The sequence below is a fragment of the Spermophilus citellus genome (genome assembly GCF_964194105.1).
Source record: "Spermophilus citellus genome assembly, chromosome: 14".
Lineage (NCBI taxonomy): Eukaryota > Metazoa > Chordata > Mammalia > Rodentia > Sciuridae > Spermophilus > Spermophilus citellus.
In genome coordinates, this window is record NC_138194.1 from 92,662,870 (window position 1) to 92,686,749 (window position 23,880).

Below are 23,880 nucleotides of genomic sequence, written 5' to 3' on the forward strand. Positions count from 1 at the left end.
CATCTATGGATCCTCAGAGGGTCCACACAACAGCTCTGCACAACGTGTGCAGGTGTCGCAAGATCCGACTTATATCCTCATGCCCTCCTGGCTTCCCAGACCTGGTGGGAATTTATGACTGATCCCTGATCAGACCTAATAACAAAAGCTTTTCCCCCATGACCTATATGCACCCTGAAGGATTTCAGGTTTTGCACGCGGGCGCAGGCTGTCTCCAGTTGGAGGAGAGGAGGTCCTATTTGGAGACTCGAAGCACCATGACAATAAGACTCATTTGCTTTCACTGATGTACGTGAATTCTTTATTTGTGGACAGCTCTGTGACACAAACTCAATCTGTGACTGCAGCCCCTGGCCTTACTTGGAGAGTCCTATCGCTGTGAGAATCAAAGTCAAATATTGCAAGGGCTCATGATTGCATGGAGGTGGTCATTTCTGTGACCAGAGAAGCCTGCTTGGGAGATTTCTGTCCCCATCAGAGATCCTTGATGGAATGAGGGCCTGTAGTTCATTCTTGTTCTTGTTTGTCATCTGGACGAGCTCTGGGCTTAGCTCTTTGCCTTATCTGAGGAGACAGGCCAGCCGTGAGTGAGTCACATGGTCCAGGCAATTGTATTTCCACAATTTTATTAGAATGGCTGCGTAGATCAGCTTTGCTAATCATGAAGAGTGTCTTGGATCTCTCAGAGTTGCTAGGGTAACTTTGTATTTTGTTTTTTTAATAAAAGCATCTGTGAAAAGAGAATGGGCTGAGGACCCAAGAGACTTGGATCTCCATGCTGCTACTCCTGGGGGTTATCTTGGGAACAGCCGGAGCCTTCTGATCTTGGTTAGAAAGATGGAGCTCAGGGCGTGGCAAGAGAGGAGCAGAGGAGGCTCCATTAGGAAGCACTTGACTTAAGTTGTCAACTTGATTGACCAGGCAGGCAGAAGCAAACAAGAGGGGCCTTCCTCACAGAGAGGGTGGATTGATGGAGCAAGGCAAAGGGAAAGCCAAGGATTGTCTCATAATCATGTGTCTTTGCCTAGTGGGAAAGAGATGTGCTAGTGAGCTCGGGACCAGGTCATGAAAGGGCTCAGGGACCAAGTTCAAGAGTTTCTATTACAACCAACTCTCAAAGGCTATTGAGCTTGGGAGAAGAGAATGAGACACAATTGGGATTTCTTTTCATTACACAGCCAGTATCCAACATTAGGGTTTCAAAGCATGACAGGAAGATCACATTTTTGAGCTCTCAAAAGGTAATTTTGCATTCCAAGATACAAATAACATCCTAGAACACAGACACATCTTATGGAAATCTAAAGTTAGAACTTATTTGGAAAGAGCTTAAGTTGATGTGAACTAAATCATTATTTATTTAATGCAAATGTGCTAAGAGTTTGCAGCAAACAGAAAATAAGTTGAATTCTAGAGTGCTGTAGGTTTCTTTTTAAAATGCAGTGATGCACTTTCATCCTTATTGGGTTTTAATGTGAGAAATTCAGGGTCTTTTGCTACTGAAGGTAAAACCTCCTCCCCTCTTTTCTTCACAGCCATCACCACAGCCATCTCCACAGTCATGCTTTGCATGGTTCAGGGATTCTAGACGTTTCCTGCTGCCACATGACTGGAGCATGTTGGAATGCACTGTTCTAGAAGAGGTGCACAAGAGCATTAAGGTAGGCAGTTCCAAGAGCCAACCCTAGTTTCTCTGCTTTCTGCTCAAACAGTTTAGGACAAGCTGCTTAGTCTTGATCATGGGTGAGGTTTCCTGGAAAAGTGATCCAAGCAGTATGGAGATTCCTCAAACACTAGGAATGGAGCCACCCTCTGACTCAGCTATCCCACTCCTCAGTATATGTCCAAAGGATTTAAAATCAGCACCCTATAAAGACACAGCCACATTGATGTTTATAGCAGCACAATTCACAATAGCTAAGCTACAGAGCCAACCTTGGTGCCCTCCAACAGATGAATGGAAAAAGAAATGTGGTATACATACACAGTGGAATATTACTCAGCCATCAGAAAGAATGACTTTAGGACTTTGGTTGGGAAAGCAATGCTATAATTCTGAGTTTCATGTGGAGGAGGTTAAATGGGGAGTAAACTCAGGAACAACACCCCCAGCGGGAGGGAAACAGGATTGGGCAGAAGTCGGACCAGCATGCGATTCAATGGACGCCCCCACAATCCCACAGGGTATCCTGGCGCTGAGTGCACCTTCAGACTGTCCCAGCTGAAGGCAAGTGCCGGGGCCTTGTTGATGTCGTGGGGGAAGGCTACCTTCTGGGGGCTCTGGCTTGAGATGGGGACACTCTATTTGGTTTAGCAGCACCCAGAGCCCCTGGCAGCAGGTGGAATGAGAACCCACCTTCCCAACGTGCTCTGTGAATTACTAGATCCGAGAGGTTTCCTTGACCATTCCAAGATTAAAATCTCTTCATCCCACATCGCCTCTGTCTGGTTCATTTCCCCCAGTGCTATTCATCATGAAGAGACACCGTGTTCCTTCTTTCCGGGTGTCTTCCCGGAGTGTTCTAGAGCTCCATCTAAACTGCCTGAGGATAGGGATTTGATTTGTTGGTGACTATTGGCCCAGTTCCTAGAACAGGGCCGGGCACGGGCTAAACTCTTGGCAAGTATTTGTTAACTGAGGAAGAAATGCCACACAGACCAAGCTGTCTGTATGGGCAGCGCCCACATTTTAAGTACGTACAGCTTGTGACACAAGCTTCACAACTGTGTGGAGGCCCTAGGTGAAGTCCTATTTTACAGGTAAAGAACTGAGGCACCGAAAGTGGAGGCCAAGCCAAGCAGCTTAGCAGGGCCGATCTCAGAAGCAGGACCAGGCAACTGGATTCCCTCTCTGAACCACTGTCCTTCGCGTCCCCTCAGCAGCTCCTCATCTTTGCCGGTCTCCCCCACCCTCCTTCCCCCCCTGCCCTTCCTGGATACCATATAGTCATGACATACTTGGTGCCTTGGATATCTTCTTTGGATCTCTGCTGTCTTGCAGGTTCAGTGCAAGAGGTGAGAGTCCAATCCCTGCCCCTCTCACTATTTCTCAGGAGTGCTGCTTGAGAACCTAATCATACAGCCTGTTTTTTTTGTATTCTTCCCCATAGCCATTAACAAAGAAGAGGCTATTTGAGTTTATGGTATTCTTTCGCAAGTATTATCTCATTTAATCAGCCCAACTCCCCAGAAAAATGGGCAGTACCTGGATGGCCACCTGCGTTTTATAGATGAGAAAATAGAGGCTCAAATAAGTTATGTGAAGCAATTAAGAAAGAGAATTTCTAATTCTGTCTCACATAATCGCTCTGCTTGGTCTTTCTTCTTCCTTGGGGGATGAATGGCAGGAATTAAGCCTAGAGCCATTCTGTACTCCTGATTTAGGGACAGTCATAGGAACATTGGGGAGCATTTCTCATCTACTTTTTTGGGGGATGGTTACCAGAACTGAACTCAGGGGCACTCGACCACCTTGCCACATCCCCAGCCCCATTTTGTATTTTATTTAGAGACAGGGTCTCACTGAGTTGCTTAGTGCCTCACTTTTGCTGAGGCTGGCTTTGCACTTGCGATCCCCCTGCCTCAGCCTCCCGAGCTGCCAGGATTACAGGCATGTGCCTGGCTTCCTTTACTTTTCTCTGCTTGACAAATGAGGACCGGAGGAGGCATGAAGTGGTTGCAGACTTTCCCTGCAATATAATGTCCCTGAAGCTGGCATGTCACTCAAGTAGGGATACTAGCTCCAAAGCTCAGGTGCTCTTGGGCACCTTACCTGCTGCTTCTAACTTCACAGTCCTTGGTCTGATTCAAAGCCCCGTCCTCTTTCCTTGAGTGAGGTCATAGGATCATGGTAAAGTTTAAATACTAATACCACTGCTAGTAATTCAAAATTTAAATCCTAGTTTAAGTGAACGCAGCCTGTGTCACTGGCCCCACAGGCATTCAAGAAGACACTCTTGGCACAAATTATTTATTAAAAAGAGTTTTTGATTCAGGGTCACCAGCAAAACTGGAAGCCCATTAGAAGATAGGAATATATATATTTTTCCTTTTTTAAATTTAATTTAGTCTTGAAGCAGGACACTGGTAATCGTCCTGCACTCCAGAACCCAGCTCCACCCCAGGGACAGGTAAATGGAAAGAACTTGCTTCACGCGGCCTGTGGGTTCCTCGTCCTCGCTGAGAGACTACTGGAGCCTTTTCTGAGCTCCAGGCAGTGATGGGCAGACACCTAAACTGGCTGTCACCAAGCAGCAGGAACCCAGAAGTACCCACCCTCTTCTTCAGAGAAATCATTAAAGGGGCGCAGGTCAACATTCTGTTCTCATGGTAGAAAAACGAGGTCCTGTCCCTGGACCATCAAGTTCCTCACACCTGTAGCTTGAGAAGCATCCTGGCCACGGAAGCCAAGGCGGCTGTGAAGCCATCGAGGGGGGTCCTTGATATGGGGCAGGGATTTGAGAGCTTTGACAAAAGAAGGTGACAATAACAACAAAGCAAGGACAAACAACCTTACCAAGCTTCTGAGACTTAGGTTAGAAATGGACATGTAGCTGCCTGGCTCTGTCCCCCACAATGTGTTTTTGGAAAGCTACTGTGTTGAAGAGAGCACATGAAGGACACATGGAGAGAGGGGTGGTGTCTGAGCACCAGCGTTGCAGCTATGGAGCAGAGGAGCCTTCCCTGCTGAGCTCGGCCCAGGTTGCTCACTCATCAGCTAAGCAGACCGTGGCTATTTATTTATACATTATATCTGGGATTTTTTTTTTGCACAACAGATAACAATAGCCCATGCCATTCAAGACAGATTGCAATGTGAAGCATAGTCCACGATATGTGACAGATAAAAATGCAGCATCTTGTGTTTAGATTCAAATAACTCTGAATAAAATGCACTGCACACAGGCCTTCCCACATCCATGTCGAATACACTGATGAATGAGTCCGTAAATCATCCAGGGGAGACATCACTCAGGAGGACAAACTGAGGATCTATGGCTCTCTAAATTCCCGACTGGGGCCAAACATGGCATGACATTCTTCAAAAGCTTCAGAGGCCAAGTTTAAACAATGAATGACTTGCTCACTTTCTGAAATGATTTGGGGAGCAGGAAGCCTCAGGATAGAGAATTTTGGGAATTTTAATGTAAGAGAAACTGAGAAACTGAAGGGTGCCAGCATGGTGCACCACCTTTAAAACTGATTCCAGAAAAAGTTGAAAGATCTTTCTTCAGCCTGGAAAGCAGCAGAGGAGACAAAGGAGTTGTTTCAGATCTTGAAGGAGGAGACAGGCTTCTTTTCTGTTGTCTAGAAGTTGGATTAGAACCAAAAGGACAATGTTCTGAAGTAGCAGTCGGCATACTTTGCTTGTGAAGGGGCAGATAGTAAATATTTTAGGCTTTGGCAACCACAGGGTCTCTGTTCCAACAACTCAGCGCTGCCTTTGTAGCATGTAAGAAGCCATCGTCAATATGTAAACAAATCAGTGTGGCTGTGTTCCAATAAAACTTCATTCACAGAAACAGGCTATGGCCAGGCGTGGCCCATAGTTGATGGAGACCCTGTATAAAGAGATGATCTTTCCCTCTACATAAGCCCAAGCTTCCTAGTAAATAAAGGTATTAAATTTCAGAGTCTCTGGGCGGGGTGGGGGGGGAGACTGAAATATCCATAATGTATTTAAAATAGTCTGGGTAGACCAGACTGAGATAAAATAGTCTTAATACATATATGGGGCAAAGGGTCTCTATGAAGAAAATGCGTATGTGTGTATATATATGTAAATATACATATATTATATATACTTATGTGTTTGTATATATATATATATATCTTCATAAGATATCCCTGCAAATGGGTGAAAGTTTTGAACAAAAGAAGCTATAAAGATGGCAAATAAACAGCTGAAAAGATATACTACATGATTTTTTTTTTTTTTGGTCAAGGAAATACAAATTTAAATCCCACAATAAATGACCAATATAGTCATTAAAATGACTGAAATTAAAAAGAAATTAAAAACACCAAGTGTCAGTGGGAGTGTGAGCAACAGGAAGGGTCGAGGTGGCTGGGAGAGTGTGAAAGCTCGTATATCTCTAAAGATCTCTTCAAGGGCTTCTTACAAAGTGAAGCATTCACGTCATTAGTTAGCCATTCTTCTCCCGTGAAAGCATGCGTCCACAAAAAGACCTGGACACAAATGTTCATAGCAGCTTTACTTCTAATAGTTCTAAATCAAAAGAGTCCAAAGTGCTGCCAACAGATGAGTGGGTAAACAAGTTTTATTATGTGCACTCAATGGAATATTATTCAGTAAGAAAAGGGTAAGCTATTGATAATACAATGTGAAGGAATCTTACAATGTGTTGAGAAAGAGGTCAGACCCCAAAACATACTGCTGTCTTCCATACACATGAAATTCCAGAATAGACACGGTTTCCCTGTCATGACATAACAGATTGGTGGAAATCAGATTAAGGGTTGCCTGGGGCTGGGGTTGGAATGGAATGGCTTTAAAAGACCATAAAGAAACTTGGTAATATCAAGGATATGTCTCCATGCCTGTGTAATTACATCAAATGACTCTATAGTCATGTAGAACTAAAAACAACCAATAAAAAAATAAACAAAATGAAAAAAATTAAAAGTATGTGTTTTCTCCTCCTCTCCTCCTCCTCACTGGGATTGAACCCAGGAGTGTTTTCCCATTGACGACATCCCACATCCCCAGTACTAGTTTTTTTTTTTTTTTTTTTTTCTTGAGACAGGGTCTCACTGAGTTGCTTAGCTCCAATTGCTGAGCCTGGTCTCAGCAATTATGATCCTCTGGTCTCAGCCTCCAGAGCCACAGGAATTACCACACCCAGCTCAAGGAAATGTTTTCTACAGTGACTGTAGTAGAAGTTATAAGACTGTGGACATTTGCCAAATCCCATCAAACTCTGCCAAGTACTTAACATGGGCAAATTTTACGGCTGCAGATTTTGATGGAATAGAATTGATTTTTTTTGGGGGGGGTGTGGTACTGGGGATTGAACTCAGGGGCACTCAAACACTGAGCTGCATTCCCAGCCCTATTTTATATTTTGTATTTAGAGACAGGTTCCCTCTGAGTTGCTTAGTGCCTTGATTTTGCTGAGGCTGGCTTTGAATTCGCCATCCTCCTACCTTAGCCTCCAGAGCTGCTGGGATTATAGGTGTGCGCCACCATGACCGGCTAGAATTAATTTTAAAAAAGTTAAATGGCCATCTTTTTGGGATGCGACAATCAATGACAGGGATGCTCACTTTTGTGTGTGTGCTTACACTGAAGCAGGTACTGGGCCAGGGGCTTTAAGTCCTGCCCCTATTACTTCTAAAGCTCTATTTTAAGTAGCAGTGGCTATATCTCCATTTCACAGACGGGAAACCCAAGCCTTAGAGAGATTTCATAATTTTCCCAAGGCCATGCATTAGTGGTTTGCAGAGGTGGGGTTTTCAACTGGATCTTTCAGACCCTCAGACTCCAGACTTCTTAGTTAGAAGGCTGGACCCTATAACCTCAGAAGTTCCCCTAATTTGAGATTCTGGAAATATTTAAAGGCATCGCTTGTCTGATGTTGGGCCAACAGATAAGAATCAAGTTGCTCATTGCCTAATTTGGACACATTTCTGAATCATTTGAGGAGTAGCACCACTGTTGGTCAGTCAAAATGACGGTGCGAATCGCTTGGGAAAATAATCTAAAATGTAATCTGGAGCATGTGAATGTCAACTCCTAGGCTGAAAAATAAAATGCGGTTGTGTTTGCTGTTCGGACTCATCTTGCTGTGACCACGCAGGGCATTTCTGAGGGGATCTGATGTGAGGGTGACATGTCAGTATCTGTGTCATCCAAAAGTCATTCAACTGTTATCTCCTGATAGTGATTGCTGGACTTTCTCATGGTCCCAAGTATTTTTTAGATTAGAATGTAAAATTTACAAGTGCTTCAGGAGCCTGGCTGGCTGCTGTGGCGAGCCAGCTGAGATCCATGTCAGGAGGCAGAAGGACCTTCTTCTCTCTGCCCTTAACTCACTGGTCCTTTGGATAACTCGTTCTCTGAAAGTTTTCTCATGTGTGGAATAAAATAAAGGGCACTTAATTACTGTTTAATCTTTAATTAGGAGTTCAATCTACAAATCTGACAATAAGCTTACTGGTGTCTACAGCCTTATTGGCAAATGAAGAAGCGAAGAGCAACCCAAGGATCAGTGGCCTGTGACTACAAGTTTTCTCCCCTGCTTAGGGGTTGCAGGCAATTTGGGTCTAGGGATTGGGTTTTGTGTTTGGGTCGGGTTCAGGTTTACTCCTGTGTCTCATTCTGGGTCCAGGCGAAAGAAGCAACAGCCATTTGGACATTTGCTCCTCATTACACAGGACAGGGAGAGAGACCCGACTTACACAGAGCTCAGAAATGAGCTGCCGCTTACAAACATAGCCTACTGGTCAGAGCATGCCAGATGACCATGCCCAAAGTCGGGGCGAGGTGGGGTGGGGGCACAGAGAGGTCAGCCCTGCCCATGGTGTCGAGCAGGGGAGAGTGAATAGTGCCTCCTGAGAGCCCAGCCCCAAAGACAGGACCATTCTAGGCAGCTGGATCTCAAGAAAGGGTTTTCTTTCTCATTTACTCAGAAGTTGACTTACCAGTTCTGGACTCCTTACTCTCCAGGCTGCTCACTGGGTGGGCTGGTTCTTAGGGGAAGAACCAGTTCCTTGAATACACTCGGAGGACGAACTGCAAGTTCTTTGAGGATTGAGGATAAAATAGCTTTCAGCCTTTCTAATTGTTCATCGCATCTAGGCATCATTTTGAATAGTGTTAGACCTGCAGCAAGGGATTAGTAATCTTTCGTGATCTCAACAGAACAAGGAAAACATTTTGAAGTGGAGATTTAGTCTCAAAGGGAGGGTGTGTGTGTTCTATCTTGCTTTCTTACCAGATGCAACATTCCCTCTGACCACATCAATTCTTGAACGTCAGATAGGCAAAATGGGGAGGCTCCACCCCTCCTTACTGACTCTTCAGTTTCTCCTCTGCAGGAGGGATCCACTGGCTACAGATGACTGACCTTGGCCCTGGCAAGCCCATTCTGTGGTCTGTGCCATTAGTCAAGTCAGACTTCAACAGACTCCAGTCTGCCAGCTGTGGTACGATGGTTTTGAAGATAGTGGGTACTCTCAAGTTCACATGGATGGTCGATTCTCTAAAACCTGTTAATGTGAAAAGGCAAATTGACAGGTACACAGTAAATATTGATGGGTGCATTTCTGATCCAAAAAAAAAAAAAAAATCATGGTATCTACTTCAAGGCAGCAAAGAACGAGTTCTATCTTTCTTTGATATTGATCAGTATCAAGAGTCTTCATTTGAGTGGGAAAAAATGGCAAGCTGTTTTTTTATTTAATTTCATTACTAAGAGTTCAAACTCACTTTTATTCTGCTCTGCCCCCTAGCCAGTCTTAAACCCTGCTTCAAAGTCTTATCATCAAGAACTTCTGGAGTCCTGACTAAGCAGGCACGTATGAAAGGGAGTCCTCGGGGGAATCTCTTAGAAGCCTCAGAGAACTCTCAGCCTGCAACCCAAAGAACATGGCCTGCCTCAATTGTAGCTGAGGCCAACTCCGCTGCACCCCAGAAAAGTCTCAGAACAGACTTAAAAGCCCACAGCTTCAGTGTAGATGGGACACCTGTGGCACAGATATGTCCTGTGTCTTGCTAAAGGTCACACAGCAATGTAAGAAGAGGGGCAGACAGAAGCCTAGATTTCCATGCACTCTGGATGGGGCTTTTCCAGGACAAAAAGGTTGCTTGCCATGTTCTTAATCCTCTCAGTTTTGAAATCCTCTGAATCCTGGAGTTAAACACAGAGCACTATGTGTGACCTCTCACATTCCCACATTGTCATGGAATAATATTCACTGCTTTGCCTTTATGAAAAATCTATTTGATATCGGTAAGGAGGTGGGGGAAAGGCACACTCATACATTGCTGGTGGGACTACAGATTAGTACAAGCATTATGGAGAGCAGTGTGGGGATTCCTCTGAAAACTTAGAATGGAACCATCTTCTGACCCAGTTATCCCACTCCTCAGTATATACCCAGAGGAATTAAAATCAGCACACTACAGTGACACAGCCACATCAATGTTTATAGCAGCTCAACTCACAATAACTAAACTACGGAACCATCTAGGTGCCCTTCAACAGATGAATGGATAAAGAAAATGTGGTACATATATACAATGGAATATTACTCAGACTTAAAGAAGAATGAGTTTATGGCATTTGTCAGTAATTAGTTGGAGCTGGAGAATATCATGCTAAGTGAAATATGCCAATCTCCAAAAACCAAAGGCTGAATGTTTTCTGATATGCAGATGCTAATTCACAATAAGGGGGAGTAGCTAAGGAAAAATCGAGGCAATTCAGATTAGGCAGAAAGGAGTGAAGGGAAGGGAAGGGAAGAGGTAGGGAGACAGGAAGGATAGTAGAATGAATCAGACATTAATACCCTGTGTGCGTATATGATTACACAACCCATGTGATCCTACATCATGTACAACCAGAAGAATAATAAATACTCCACTTAGGTATGATGTGTCAAAGGGCATTCTATTGTCATGAATAACTACTTAAAACAAATTAAAAAATCTATTTGATGCTTAGAAACTATAGATTTGGGATAAATCCTTCCATTTCTTCAGGCCTCAATTCACTAATATATACTATAGGAATAATCATAATTCCTCTAAGGTCAATTTGTGGATTAGAGAGATTGTAGGTACATTCCCAGCAGAGCAGAAAGCATGCAGGGCTTGTTGTTCTGTGCAGGATTGGGAACCTCTTCCACATAGGGTCAGACGGAACAGCAGGCTTTGGTAGATGTTTGTCACCACTACTTCTTCTGCCACTGTGGCATCCAAGTATCCATAGAAACAATGGTACCTGAAAACTATGTCTGTCTTCTGATAAAACTTTATTTGCAAAGTCAGACAGGGCCAAGCCTGACCCATGGGATGTAGTTAACAAAGCCCTCCTCTAAATGGAAGCTTCTCAATCAAATGGACATCCTTATGAAAGACACCGATGTGCACAGCAGAAGATGATATGTCCGCTTGTTTTGCAAACGCGCAGGCGTGTGTTGCTTGAGAGCATGTCATTGAGCCATTCAATCCTCTGCAGAATATTTGTTGAACAGAGCACCATACTGTGGCTGCATAGAATAAAACGTGGCACCTCTGGGACCACTGAAGAGAGTCCTGGCACTGCCACTCATGCACTGTTTTAATCTTGGGGCCTCAGTTTCCCTTTCTATAAAATAAAAGATAAGAACGATTACCTTGTAGGTTCGCTCAACTCTACAATGGCATGGCTCCGTGATATCAGTTTCCCATGAAGAGCCTAAGGCCTGTAAGTCTCATGGACTCTGACACCTATCTAATGGTTTAGGGAATTACCTCTCTTTCTACTTGTGATATGGGAGGGATGGATAGGGTCAGGTAGTCAGGGCAACAAGTATGTTTGCTTTTATATCTGTTCATTTTGAAGACAAAAACATTCACTGGCTAGAATAAATCAATATATGACAAAAGTAACTTCTGGTGCTATAAAATAAAGGTAAAAGACATGTTCTTTAGTTCGTTTCAATAATACATGCCAATCATCTTCAAACAGCTGTGTTAGGGGGTAAGGGGAAATCAGACTCAAGAGCCCCCATCTCCGCCCTCAGGAAATTTTCCTTCCCTTGGGAATAGACAACTGACTCAGTTACATACAAACACTTGGGATGTCTTCAGGAGAACAATAACAACAACCACTGTTTCCTGAGTGCTTATTATGTGCCAGGCCCTGCTTTAAGCACTTCATGTAAACTTAGATTCTCATAATGACTGGGTGAGTTAGATGCTTCATTTGCCAGAGGAGGAAACCAAGGCATGAGTGATGAGTGGCAGAGCTGGGATATGTGTTAGGGTCTGTAAACAAGTCAGGATGGCACCTGGCATTTTGCAGAGGGAGTGGTTTGTGAAGTAACACCAGCGAGCCATTAAGTGTGGAGATTCCTCATTGGTTAACTGCTGTATCTAGTTTATGTTAATTAAGATAAGCTGTGTGGAATGTATATATACCCCTCCTGTCCTACAATAAACGGCTCCCACTCCTGCTGTATCAATGTACACAAGTTGCTCGTCACCCCCAGGTTATTTTGCTGCAGCCAGACTGCGGCAGATATGAACCCAAAAGGCTGGCTCTGGAGCTCACACACTAATCACGCAGGATTGCTGTTCCCCAAGAAGCCATGCTCCATGTCATGGGAGTGAGGCATAAGAGACATTCCAGCAGAGAGGGAAGTGGGGCGGGGTAGAGCAATCCTGGAAGCAGGAGGATGATGTGTGTAAATGGAGGACAGAGAGAGAACTTTTCTCCTGTCACATAGATGCACTTACTGGTTGGGAAACTGTAACCTGAAATGCAATATGGACAGCCTACATTTTTATAGAAAATTAATTAGACCCAAGACCATAGCTCAGATATCATGCTTTTTCTTCAACGCTTTTCCATTGTTTCATGGTTTCTCAATTGAGTATCAAGTTAAGATTTTTGACCCACTTGGCAATTATATGTATTATTGTTCCTTTCCTAGTTCCAGGAGAGTACTTTTCTTTTAAAACCTAAGTAGCAATATTGCAGAAGAAAAATGGACAGAAATCAATTGTTACGATTATCCAATACTTGCTTTTAAATTTTACAACAGAAAGACGATGTGTACCCCTGTACCACCCACAAGCATCTCTCCCTGTGTGACCACGTTTGAGCATTTGAGGAAGCTGCTCAGGACTTCCTCCTGAGTCACCTGTCAGGTGGGCTTTGGACAGTGGCTGCAGGTTTTCTGGTTGCCCATGCTCCATCCCAAGGAAACATACCAATTCTCACTCCTATGAAGAAATGCAAGCTTGCTTTATAGAAATGAACCCAACCTGGACCCTTAGGCAGAAAGAAAAAAAAAACATACAACTTCTGCTCTTATTTCTCCTTTTGATAATAAGAGGCCTTGGGGAAAGCAGAGCATCAAACAATCATTTATTCCCAGGCCAGGTGTCTGCAGCACTTTTTGACCTCCCACAGGGACAGGTTAATACTGCAGGTCCTTGCCCTGGGGGTTCATGTTTGAAGCTGAACTTGGAGTTCAAACTCTGTGAAACTGGGCTCAGGGTAGGGTTTTCTACAGTCGTTTCTGGGCACTGGATGCCCTGCTTGCTGCCAAACACCAAAACTGTGGCTGCATTTGGTTCTCACACCCACTCTGCAGGTGGGCGGGTTTATCCCATTTCACCAATGAGGCTCCCCAAAATGAAACCATTTGTCCAGGGTCACGCATCTCGAAAGAGGAGGGAGCAGGTACAGTGGAGAGAATGTGGGGCCAGGGTGTGGCTTTGTTTTGTTCCGCAATGGCAGGTGATCCAAGTGAGGGTCTGAGAGGTGGATGGGAGGGGGCCATGAAGCTGAGCTTGCTCTCTGGCCTGCAGATGGAAGGGGGGGAGGGTTGTTTGTCATTTGGAGTTGAGGTACTTGTGACTAACAGAGTGAAGGAGGAAAAAAAGGAAGCCTGGTTTCTAATTTTATCTTCTGTGGCACTTTACCAAAAATCCCCTCAAGGTGGCCGGAAGTTGGGAGCCCTCAAGGGGAGATGTCCTGGAGCAGCATGCAAAGGCGCAGGCCCGGGGTGGGTGGGGGGCTGGGAGGTCTGCTCTCACGTGCCCCTCCCCCACTGCCACCTGTCAGCAGCTGCTAGGCTTCTTCTCTTCTAGCTCCTCATTTGCGTGAGGTGACGCCCATATAGTGCTGTTTTATTTACCTCTTTGAGGAGAACAACTCCTTTAGCAGAAGAAACCGGAAGCCTGTGCCCTCTTGACTTTTATAAATGAGGAACCTGTCTGAGGAATAGGGTCCATTTCTTCCAGAGAAAGATGGCCAGGAGGTGTTTGTCTTGCAGAGGGGTCCAGGGCAGGGGCTTTTACAGCCAGGTGCACTTGAGTACCACCTGCTTCTATCTTGTCCATGATGGATGGAGACACAGGAAGCTTAGGAGGAGTACTCAGGCTCACACTGCCCAGGTGGACCAAAGTCTCCAAGTCCGTGCTGCTTTGTGATTGATCTGGGATATCCAAAGAGAGACCGCCTCGATTTTTGCCATTTCAGGTGTTGATTTTGCAGTTCAAAGGTGGTCTCTGAATATTCTTCAAGATGGGTTTTTATCCTGTGTTACCTTGGGTATAAGAGAGCAAATATTTCAACCTTCCCTTGTTCTTGAAATGATCTGTGGTAACTCATACATTTGATCATCTGTTCTTGGGTCTTCAGCCTACGGTCAAACATCAGATAATCCTTGGGGGAAAGAAGAGCATCAAACAATATTTTATTCCAGGCTGGAATCAAAACATCAAATAAATAAAAAAAGACCTCTTAAGTTACAATTTAAGGAAGAATCTGTGTTTTCTTTTTTCAAATACCTTAGTTCAGTGCTTATTTATTAAACAAACATTTATTTTAGGAGCTTGATAAACCTGGCATAGGGCATGATGCTCTGGGCACAGAGTTGGAGAAAATCTAATCACTGCTTTGAATCTGTTCAGACTTTGCTCATTTCACAACTCAACATTGCAATTCCATGATAAGTACAAAAGAGGGCCCAGGGAGTACCGGGCTTTACAAAATTGGTGAACTTTGTGACTTGCTTAACACAGAATTTCTTTGCATGTGCATTTTTCTGGGGAGAGGATTTGTGAATTTTGTTGGATTACTCAAGGATCAAAAATTAAAATGCTTTAGACCCATGTCCTTTGCAATTACAGCAAACTTTAAAAACAACTTACCTCTGGTTTTCTACAAGTAGAGTCTTCTCTTCCCTCATTCCCTGCTCAACCCTGTGGGTTTTCTCCACTTAGGACCTGCTCAGCTTACCATTAAGTCCATCTTTGACAAGTAAGCTTCTTAAAATCCAGGCCAATGTCTTTGTCATATCTGTACCCCCGTTGTAGGACCCTGTACCCCCTAAGCTTTTCATTTTCCATAGTGCTTAGCTCTCGCAGCAAGCAGGAGCTCAGGAAAAAGTGGGCTCATTGATTATTCCTGGGTTTTGTCACCCAATTCTCTGTTGGAGCTTTTATGTGGTCCCAATTCTGCTCATCTGGACTCTTGTGAGGTATTCTGGTGTGTCTCCCAAGGCAGGGTGAGAATAAAGAATATTTCTTAATTGGGGTGTGTGCACACACGCGTGCTTACTCGGATACTTACAACCCGAATGCTTTGTTCCTTAACTATCATGTGGAGAGAGGTGTTTGGACACCATATTAATAATAGCCCTGTGTGTGTATGTGGCACATTCCATTTTCAAAGGCATTTATAAACACCGAGAGATGAAAGCTAGCACCACTAGTCTTGGGAAAAGGGAATGTTAATCACACCATGCCCGTTCCTTGGGGAGGGTCACAGAGCTAGAAAGGATGTCAGCAACCTCCAGCCCTGCACGAATACGGGTGAGGGATTTCCATCTCTCTCTTCAAGCAAGTTCAAGCAAACCCCGTACATCCTATAATTTTCAATTATCATCTATCTATCATCAGTCATCTCCTTTTCCCCTCCCCTTCTTTCTTCTTCCCTCTTTCTTTTCTTTTCCTTTTTCCTTCCTTCCTTCCTTCCTTCCTTCCTTCCTTCCTTCCTTCCTTCCTTCCTTCCTTCCTTCCTTCTCCCCCCCTCTCCCCACCCCTCTCTCCCTCTCTCTCTCTCTCTCTCTCTCTCTCTCTCTCTCTCTCTCTCTCTCTCTCTCTCTCTCTCTCCCCTCCTTTTTATGTCCCCCGCAAAGCCCTGTTGCAATTGCAGGTACCTGAGCAAAATGGTGTTGTCTAAAGCCACTAAATTTGGGGTGGTTTGAAATACATCAATAGATAATTGTCACACCTGCATAGACTGGGGTGTCTGATCATCCTATACTCGGCGACAGTTCAGGCAGAATAAGCCACCCAGCATGGCTCCTAGCCTGGGCACCCATCTCCTGCCCTTGGTTCCAGGACCTCAGGACGTGGGGTGCACGCCTTTGCCTCTCCAGCCAGCCAGCACCTCAGTGTGTCATTCTCACTACTGCTGCTCTGCCAGAGACGAGCGATTCACTCTCTAAAGTGCTGGTGTGGAGAAGCTGACCCAGCTGTCTTTTCTGTTTGGTGTTTAACAGTGGAAGTGAACATGTGCAGAATGCCCACTGCTTCTCAGGGCTGTGGTCTGTGCTTTTCACATGCATAATCTCCAAAGCCCAGGGAGGTAGGTGATACTCATTATCATACCTTCAGATCAGGAAGCCGAGGCACAGAGAGATGAAACAGCTCATCTAGGAGGCCATAGAACTAGGATTTGAACCCAGGTCTGTCTGGATCAGGAGCCATGCACTTAATAGGAGGACCATGGTATGAATCAATGTCCTGGGGTTTGCATGGCACAGGGTGGGTGTTTAAGAATGATGACACACTGGCTGCTTTCCACCTGTTGCTCCAGGCATTTAACCCATTATTTCCCTCTATTTTAAAAGAGTGTATCCAACTAACAATATTTATGAAATAATTACTAATTTGCTTTCCAGTTTCTTGTTAACTGAAGAAATCAATATTTTCAGAACAGTAAAAGTATTTTAATAGCATTTGCAAAATGCCACATCTTTAATAAACATTATTTCATTGACTCCTCAATAACCCATGGAGGCGTTATTGAGGTGGCTGGAGGTGGCTTGTGGATAACTGTGTTAATTTTGAAGACTCTATTTCTGTTACCTTAGCTAACTAAGATCATCTACAGGACAGATATAAGCAGAATCAATGCCAATTTTTGCATTCAGATTTAATACAATATTTAGATAATACCAATGAGAAATAATAGTATAATAATAGTATAGACAATAGTATAATAATAACTAGAGCTACTATTTATGGAGAGCTACCATGTACCCAGCTTTGTGCTAAGCCCTTAATGTTCATTTTCTCCTCCTCCATCAACATTCTGCAATTTCTATTTGACAGAAAGTTCCATTTCTGCTGTTATGAGGAACAAGGTAAGGCTAATGTGAGGTATGAGTCTGGATCTATCTCATCCCAAAGCCTGGACGTTTTGTCCATCTAACACGCTGGAAAATATCATCTGACTTGAAGTAAGCTTAAAGATCTTCCAGGCATCTTAACAAAAGAGTCTTATATCCTGAGACAAATGCAATTTATCCAGTTGTCTCCAAGTGTTTCTAGAACATCATACTTTGCTGAACTAGGTGTGGAAGCAGGAGTGAGGCTGGGAATAGTTGGCATTTCCCAAATCCCAAATTCTGGCAGCGGCCCTTCTAAGTGGCCCCTTCTCAACCTCAGGGTCTGAGAAGCAGCTGATATAGGTAGCACTCATCATTCTCACCTGAGGACAGACCCTGCTCACAGTGTCTGGCACGTGATGGGGGCTTCATAAATACCTCTTGGGTTGGTGTGGAGTTTCGGGAGGGGAGGACGCAGATGTCATGATTTTCATGGAATGTGGAGACAGAGAGAGAAAGCAAATAGCTCACCGGCTCCTTTTTGCTCCATTGGCCAACAGCTGGGTGATTTTGAGTGAGTTCATTTTTCCTCTCTGGCCCACATTTCCCGAGAGGGTGACATTACCTGCTTGTATTTACAAAAGACCTGTTATGAGCACTTTCTGTAATGATGTAAACACAAAGGCCATGACGTCAAACACACGCTGATAAAGAAATCTTCCTTGCGTCAATTACCTAGCTCCCTACCAGGACTTCTGCCTACGGTGCCTGCCTTCGCAGATACCCTGTGGGTCATTACCACTCCAGTTGGAAGATGAGGAAACTCTGAGATCTTATCATGATTAATTATGTAATTATTCAGCACACAGAAAGATCCTGACATTTTGCTCAGTTTTCTGGGAGATGGCAGGGGATGAGTTGGGAACTGTCCCAGCAACCTTGTTGGCTGACAGCAATGCTCCCAATTAAGTTTAGCTCAGGTTGTGCTGGGCATAGCTGCACCCACCCAAATTCACAGGAGGTTCCTGAAAAGTGGAACTCATTCCCCCAAACGCTTCGCACTACCCCCATTCCTGGGAGATGACCAGAATGTTCTGGAATGGACCCGCTTGGGATGTCTGGATGGAACTGAAGCAGCCCATTTCGGTGCCAACTGGCCACAGGGTTTGGGCAACTCCAATGACCTCATCCTCTTTGCTGGCTTGAAGAAACAGAGATAATGATACTTTCCCAAGGCTGGGGCTGGGTGCATCTTAATTTGTGAGTGTTTGTAAATGGCTTTGAAGATGGCAAATGTTATTTAACGCTAAGTATTATTATTTATTGTGGTTCCAAACGCTGTTTCTCCTCCCCATTGTCAGGCTACAAAACAATAAGGGAAATGGTAAAAGGGCCTCTGAAGTATCCAAACATCTATAAATTAGGTAACGTTGGCCTGAGCTCTGTGATGGTATCTGCAAACCTAGCATTAGCTTCGAAGCATTTTTGTGTGGGAGGCACTCGCCTAATTTGCACTTAAGACATGCCAACAGCAGGCCCTGGCACAGGCTTGGCACACACGGGTGATGCAAGGGCTCTGTGGACAGAACGCTTTGCTGTGTTCTCTTTGAGATGCAAATGAGGCGCTGGAGGAGCCCCTAGTCCTTTCATCTCTCGTACTTAATAGAAGGGAATTAACATCCATTGAGTCCTCCTGTGTGCCAGACACTTTTATGAACGTGATCTCATTTATTCCCACAACAATCCGAGGAACTAGGTCTGAATGTTCCTATTTTATAGGTGAGGAAACTGAGGCTCATGGAAGTGAAGTAATTTGCCTGGATCATATAAAAGGCTGAGCTACAGTTGGCATCCAGGACTGCCTGGCTGTAAAAGCCATGCCCTTTTATTATATTGAACTATAGAAAACATACCGTACTCCTCCTTCACTCCCTAAATGCCTGGTCAAGTTGCCCCAATTCCCTGCTAGAATTTCTTCTGTGTCTTTCTTTTGCCTTTAGGCAACAGATCGGTATCCTACTGTAGCCTTGAGCAACCTGGCTCTGGGTCCCTCTCCAGCTCCATCCAACCCCATCTTCCTTGATTTCAGTGCTTTGATCATGCCACAACCTCACACCTCTGAGCTTCTCCCATAAACTGCCTGCAAAATTTGATCTTCTCCCTGGTTCTCCAGCTAACTCCTGCTGAACTTTCACACATCATTTTCTCAGGGATTCCTCCTCTAAGAGTCCATAGGACATTTCTTCCAAGTACAGTCCTGCACCCCAAATGCCGGCATCACCTGGAACTTGTGAGAAATGCAACTGCACAGTCCCCACCCTGGACCTACTGACAAGAAACTCTAGGCAAGGGCCCAGCCCTGCAGGTGAGTCTTTGCTTACTGGAGATTACCAGGAGCTTTCATCTTTGACATTCTTGACATTTTAAGCTGAATAATTCTTTGCTTTTAGTGCCCTTCTGTGCACTGTAGGATTTTCGCAGCATCCTACCTCCTACTCAATGTCGGTAGCCCTCCCTTCGTCTCCCCGTTTCCCCTCACATTGGAACAACTGGAAATGTCTTTGGACCTTGCCTAATGTACCGGGGGAGGAAAAACTGAAGAACTGCCTTAGACTAAACTAGGTCCTAAGACACTCTCCGAGCACTCTGGACAGTTGAGGTTTTGATTTAACTCATTGCAAAAGTTTGTTTCAGGCATACGTCCCCTGCCACCTTCCCAGTGGCTAATGTACTGCTGACAGCTCTTGGGTTCCCATGGACTGAATGAATGGCCTGACACTCCTAAAACCAACGCCACGTCTGTATGTGGAGGAGGGGAGGGACAGGAATTGAGGAGTTGAATCACAGACAAGTAGGGTTCTTGAGATGTGTCACTGTCAGATGGCAAGGGTCCCCACCTCAGAACCCTGGGAACAAAGGGGACATTGTATCTCTGCCTGAAGAGGACGTACACCGGTTATTTTTAATTATGGAGGCAGAGGATGTGATTAAATGCAGGGGAGAGAGAGAAATGTTCTCTTAGAATGATTAGAAGGCTCTGACGGCAGATAGGCTCCCTGCTACTGTCACTGAAAACGAAACAAAACCGCATTCTGTCACCGAGAGTAGTAAGGAGAATGCTGGTAGAAAGAGACTTGACTCAGCATGCCCTCCACGTATTTTTGAAAATGGTACATTCAAATTAAAGTAGTAAGCGGGGCATGGTGGCACACGCCTGTAATCCCAGCAGCTTGGGAGGCTGAGGCAAGAGGATCACAAGTTTGAGGCCAGCCTCAGCAACTTGGTGAGGCTCTAAGCAACTTAGTGAGATCCTGTCAAATAAACATAAATACATCGAGATGTGGTGACTTAGTGGTTAAGCACCCTTGGGTTCAATCCCTGGTACCAATACTAACAATAAGAACAACAATAAAAAAATAAATAAAGAGTTGGGGAAAGGAAGATACTAATCCTCTGCTGCCGCAAATTTCCTCATTCTGAGAAATTCTTTCTAGAACCAGTTGAAAGGAGAACTTCAGAGTGGGCAGAATGTAATTCCTGTCTGCATCTCTTTTCTAAGTTGATCACCAACATCACCATCCGAGCTGCCTGTGATGTGCTTCTGGCAGAGAAGACCTAACTGGACGCTTTGGAAGTGGAAGTCAGCCTTTGGAGGGCCTCCAACAAACTGGGAATGATGTTCGCTGAGATTCCTAGGAAGCTGTGCAGCCAGCTGGCTGAGGTCAGGCTTCAGGTAACCTAAATGATCCTTGCAGTTTGGGAGCTGAGAAGGTAGAGAGATCAAAGGGGCGACGATTCCTAAGTTTATATGTATTTATGCATTTTTTTTTCTCAAAGAATTATTTGATTCTTTTTTCTTGCAGAAACTCTGAAAGGAGGCAAACCATGGGGAAAAAGTTTCATTTTCCATTCAAATTTCAACTTGTTGCCAAACTGTTCTAACAATATTCTTTCCTGCGTCTTTCACCTAAGATTGTCTTTTGAATGTGTCTCCAGGTTATTGCAAAATGACATCATTTTCAAAGTGAGACCTAAATTCAATTTCAACCCATTCTCAGAAGCAAAGTAATTAAAACGCTCCAACCTTAGAAACAGAGACATAGTATTTCAGCTGTTCAACAACTATATAGAAATATATTCACTTAAAGAGGACGCTCACAATTTTGTGCTAGAGCTTTAAAAAAGTCAGTTTGCTAATGAACAATTTGTAATGATTTGCATATGAATGGAGCCATTTACCTTTGATAGTATATGCATAATTTTAAACATCATCATTATATTCTATGTGCTAAATTAATTTAACCAATTCCAACTATTTCTATTTCCTGTAATAAACAGTTCTACAACATTTTTTTTTCTAAAATTAAGAGCACTTCCTTTAAAATGAGGTCAGAAATTCAGTCATTGATTCCAAAACTATGAACACATCTCTAACCCTGAAAATTTACAATAAAACTTCTGTCTTAGTTGTACTTGATTGAATTAGCAGTGTTTATCTATTTCCTGTACCCTTATGGATATCAGACCGTAGCGAATGGAGCCTCAGTGTTTACCTTTCTCCAACAATAGCTCTGACTGCAGGGGTGAGGCTGTGTGCACATTTTGTTCCAGACAGACACGCATGATGGAGAAGTCTAAGCTATTCATCTCTTCACTCTGCACCCGTGACATAAAGAAGGTCAGTTTGGCTGGGTGTCATGGTGCACTCTGCTCAGGAGGCTGAGGCAGGAGGATTGCAAGTTCAAACTCAGCCTCAGCAACTTAGTGAGAACCTGTCTCAAAAAATAATAATAATAATAATAATAGGGCTGAGGATGTGGCTCAGTGGTTAAGTACCCCTGGGTTCATCCCTAGCACGAGAGAGAGAGAGAGAGAGAGAGAGAGAGAGAGAGAGAGAGAGAGAGAGAGAGAGAGAGAGAGAGAAATGCCCGTCTGTTTGGCTTTTGATTGGAGTTAAGGGTTTTACTGAGAGAAATCAGAAATATTTCTTTCATGCTCATAGATATGAAATACATGTTAAAAAGTGGTAGAAAGAATTCCTCCACATTTGAAATAAATTTGAATTCCCATGAGCACTGGACCTCTTCTTGCAGGAGTTTGAAGATAATTTGTTCACATGCATATTTTGTTACAGAATCAAATTACTAAAGGGAGTTGTAACCTGGTTTTGAATGTTCTTGGGTTTCCTCCTCAGAGCTGCTTTTTGTCACTGTAAGTAGAGGAGGAAGGCAGCTTTTAAAAGCCAAGTGTAGCTGTCCAGGGAAGGAGAGGGCCTGCAGCTCACAGAGGGAGGGGCATGTTCCCTCCCTCCCTCCTGCCCTTCCTTCCTTTTATTTCTATCACGAGGCATCAATTTAGTCTGAGGTAAAATATTTGATGAGGAGGGATTCACTAAGATAATTAATACCAAAATATCACTGATTAATAGCCTTAGTTTATTACCTGCATAGGTGAAACCCAGATTAGCTGGACTACATGAGAAAGGTGATTTATGGTAAATGAAAATTTAAGACTAATATTGATGTTATTTTGATGAGCCCCCCATTAATCCCCTTGTTTCTCCCTAAAATGTATCCATTTCATTTCTTAGAAAGAAAAGTCCCATGATGACAGTTATTTTATTTTTTTTGGCAGAACATCTTATATCTTTATTCCATTTAAGACTCTAAGAGATGGGGCTTCACTTCTCTAGCTTCCATGATGCACTTTGAAAACTGCCATTCTGTTGTTCTTGCGGCTGGTCCAAGCTTATGTGCCTATCTGGAGACATACCATACTGTGTCCTTGTCTTCCTTGGAACACTGCCTACATTTCCCAACCTCCTTTGCATTAGTTGTGATCATGTGATCAACTCTGACCAATAGTCTGTACCTGGAAAGGATATGGCCCACTTTCTGGTCTGGCACAGAAAGGTCTCTCATGGTCTCACACATTCTGTTCAGACTACCATCTTCTTGTGGATTCAGATGTGCCATAGCTTTGGGAGTCTCTTGTGGAAGATGACAAAGCCACAAGAAGGAGACACCTGTTTTCTGGAACCAGGAAGAAGACCAATTGCTGATGAACACCCCCCATTTTGGATTTTACATTTGTGAACATTTCGGTTGTGTTGGGACATCATACATTTTGGGGATTTGTTTATAATAGCAACTAATGATACCCTAATTCATGTTTTTATTTTTTAAATTAATTAATTAATTTATTTGTTGTAATTCTTTTATACATGACAGCAGAATGCATTTCAATTCATAGCACACACATGGAGCACAGGTTTTCATTTCTCTGGTTGGACAAAATAGAGTCTCACCATTCATGTCTTCATACATGTATTTAGGGTAATGATGTCCATCTTATTCCACCATCTTTCATGTTCTTATTACTTGCTAATAAAAGTTAGATTAAAACCCCAATTTCAATTAACTTATATGCATGATATTTACAATGAGTTGGCTTTCAGTAAACTGAATTTTTCTTACATCTTAGAATCAATTCAGGGAGAAGATGAAGGTGCAGGCTAGCAGGATCAAGGGATTCCAAGCTTCTTTGGGAGCGATTTCTCTCCCCAATTTTTCCCAGCTAGAAAACAAATGCTTTAGTTAATGAGAGTGAGCAAGTATCAGCTCAGCTTTTTGACTTTATTGAAATATAAATCCTTAACATTATATCAAGCCTTGATTAGTCATTTAACTGATGTGTACAAGATGGGTTGGAAACAGCCAGAAATAACTCTGGCCTTTACATAACAACCACGAAGCCCATGGAGATCCTGTCTAAAATTCAGTCACCTGTTCCAGAGTTGAA

At 43.7% G+C, this 23,880-nt stretch overlaps 1 long non-coding RNA gene across 1 annotated transcript in view; it reads left to right on the top strand.

Annotated features, from left to right (window-relative positions):
- LOC308633278 overlaps window positions 1-23,583 on the top strand; it is a 399,929-nt gene extending 376,346 nt beyond the window's left edge. The window contains exons 9-12 of the long non-coding RNA XR_014018743.1: window positions 1,536-1,661; window positions 19,290-19,444; window positions 20,639-20,812; window positions 23,022-23,583. This is a non-coding gene — a long non-coding RNA (uncharacterized lncRNA). The remainder of the gene's footprint in view (window positions 1-1,535; window positions 1,662-19,289; window positions 19,445-20,638; window positions 20,813-23,021) is intronic.
- The last annotated feature ends 297 nt before the right edge of the window (window positions 23,584-23,880 follow it).